Genomic DNA, 2,592 nt, shown 5'->3' on the forward strand with positions numbered 1-2,592 from the left:
AGAGAGGGGGCTGGCCAGGCGGTGGTGGCACACGCCTTTAATCCCAGCACTCAGGAGGCAGAGGTAGGCGGATCTCTGTGAGTTCGAGGCCAGCCTGGTCTCCAAAGCAAGTTCCAGGAAAGGCACAAAGCTACACAGAGAAACCCTGTTTCGAAAAACCAAAACAAAAAAGGGGGGGGGGGCGCTGAAATTATGTGTCACCACACAAGAAAATGCCTGGAATTTGAATTCTGGTGTAACTCCAAAGTCCATGCTCTTTCCAATCCCCAGCACTGCTCACCAAAGCAAAATTGTGTGCTCTATACTGATAAGGGAGTCCAGGGGCTAACATCCCATAGACTTCAGATTCTGAGATACTCTGAAAGTCCAATCTTCACTTGAATGTTTCCTATCAATGTTGGGATTTTTAGATAGTGGAAAACAAAATGTTTTAAAAAAGGCAGATCCTCCAGCCAGACTGAGTTTCGATTCCTGATTCCAGAACAGCTTCTCATAAGGGACTTACTTCATTCCTCTCCAGAAGAGAAGAGGAGACACAGGAAACAGTGCCTGGTGCAGAGCCCATTCCTGCGTCAAGGAAGTGAACGCCTGGGATGCAGTTCCCAGAATCTCCATGGTCTTCAGGCACGCAAAGGCACAGACAGCAGCAGTCTTATGTGTTAACTGCTCTGTTGGCCTCAGCAGGCTTCAGGAGGAAGGACAAAACTCATGGAGGGATGTTCCCTCTGGAGAAAGCAAAGCTAAAAGGATCCAAGTCAGGATGACAGGGAAGCCATCCCAACACACACATTTTAGATTAAAGAAAAACAAAAACCAAAAACCAAAACAAAACAAAAAAAACAAACCACCCGATTCACAATTTGACCATTGTTGGACCCCAAAGTTTAGGGTCTCAAGTGGGTGCCCCAAGAACCCAGACTCCAGTCCAGTTGATGCAACAGCATGAGGAATTTATTGAAGCTTCTGTACAGAAGGGCAAACTCTGCTCCTAAGAGCAAGAGTCGCATCTTACTGCAGCCACATGGGGGTTTTTAAAGGAAAAACCCACAAAAGCCCTAAGATTACAATTCCCATACAATTTCGTTTCATAAGATCATGGTCTGGGGCTGGAGAGATGGCTCAGCGGTCAAGAGCACTGACTACTCTTTCAGAGGTCATGAGTTCAATTCCCAGCAACCACATGGTGGCTCACAACCATCTATAATGGGATCTGGTGCCATCTTCTGGCCTGCAAGAACACATGCAGACAGAATATTGTATACATAATAAATAAATAAACCTTTGGGGGAAAAAGTTTTAAAAAAAAAAAAAAAAGATCATGGTCTGATCACAGAGTGGGTACAGTCACATCAGCATGTACATTGTTCCTGAAACCTCAAGGGGGGGTACCAGGGAGGGAGTGGAGTTTACACAAAGGTCACAGTGGTCCTTCCTGGAACACTTGTAACTATCCCAGTCACAGTTGAGCACATCTCTTAAAAGAAATCTTTTTACATTGTTATATTGTTACAGGGGTGATTGAGTAGTGGCTGAGTCAGGTGGCCCTTGGCCTGGGGCTTGGGGGGTGTAAGCCTAAAGGGTTAGGGTCTTTCAACCATGTCATTTGCCAGTTTAATCATTTAACCTTTCCTCATCTACAAGATGAAAGTCATGGTAATTCTTACTTCTAGAGATCTGGGATACATTTTTTGTTGTTCTTGAGACTGGGTCTCACTATTAGCTTAGGCTCAAAGTCATGATCCTCTCGCCTCTACATTTTGAGTGCAGACATGTGCCCCACGCCTGACCTTGTAATTAAAAGTAAATGAGCAGTGTGTGCCGGGGAGAGATGTGACCCCTGTGCTGCACAGCCATTGTTTAGACTCTTTCCAAGGCTTCCGACACGATGATGCTGTTTCCTCGTGTGACCACCGTTCTGATATTCATCTGTTCCCCACTAGTTACCATCCCCACACACTCATCAAGGGATCCAAGACCCCGCAGTATTCCTTATACATGTCTGCCACCATTTAACTTCCATGGTAACTTCTTGTCCATAAATCTCTTCAGTTTGGGAGGGTGGGCCTTGCTCATGACAACTCCTCAGCAGGCTCGGCATGACATGATGGTGAAGGAGCAGCCCCCCTCACCCACTCTTATCCCCTTGGCAGCCTCTCCCCCCACCCCCATTGGTCTCTCATTCAACAAATCCCCATTCTGGGCTGGCTAGATGGTTCAGTGGTTAAGAGTGTTTGCTGAGCCAGGTGGTGGTGGTGGTGGTGGTGGTGGTGGTGGTGGTGGTGGTGGTGGTGGTGGTGCACGCTTTTAATCCCAGCACTCGGGAAGGAGAGGCAGGCGGATCTCTTGAGTTCGAGGCCAGCCTGGTGTCCAAAACGAGTTCCAGGAAAAGGCGCAAAGCTACACAGAGAAACCCTATCTCGAAAAACCAAAAAATAAAAAGTGCTGCTCTTCTGGAAGACTGGGGTTCAGTTCTCGACACACATCAGGAGGCTTTCCTCCACCTATAACTCTATTTTCAGGGGATTTGACACCCTCTTCTGTGTGTGAATATATGTCACCTGTGTGTGGGTGCCCGAGGAAGCCAGAAGAAGT

General features: G+C 47.2%; 1 pseudogene; it reads right to left on the bottom strand.

The window, feature by feature from the left end:
* Positions 1 to 291: 291 nt before the first annotated feature.
* LOC128103950 (small nuclear ribonucleoprotein G-like) lies at positions 292 to 2,592 on the bottom strand (annotated as a pseudogene).

This window comes from Peromyscus californicus, unplaced genomic scaffold (genome assembly GCF_007827085.1).
Source record: "Peromyscus californicus insignis strain IS unplaced genomic scaffold, ASM782708v3 Scaffold_11__1_contigs__length_118956290, whole genome shotgun sequence".
Lineage (NCBI taxonomy): Eukaryota > Metazoa > Chordata > Mammalia > Rodentia > Cricetidae > Peromyscus > Peromyscus californicus.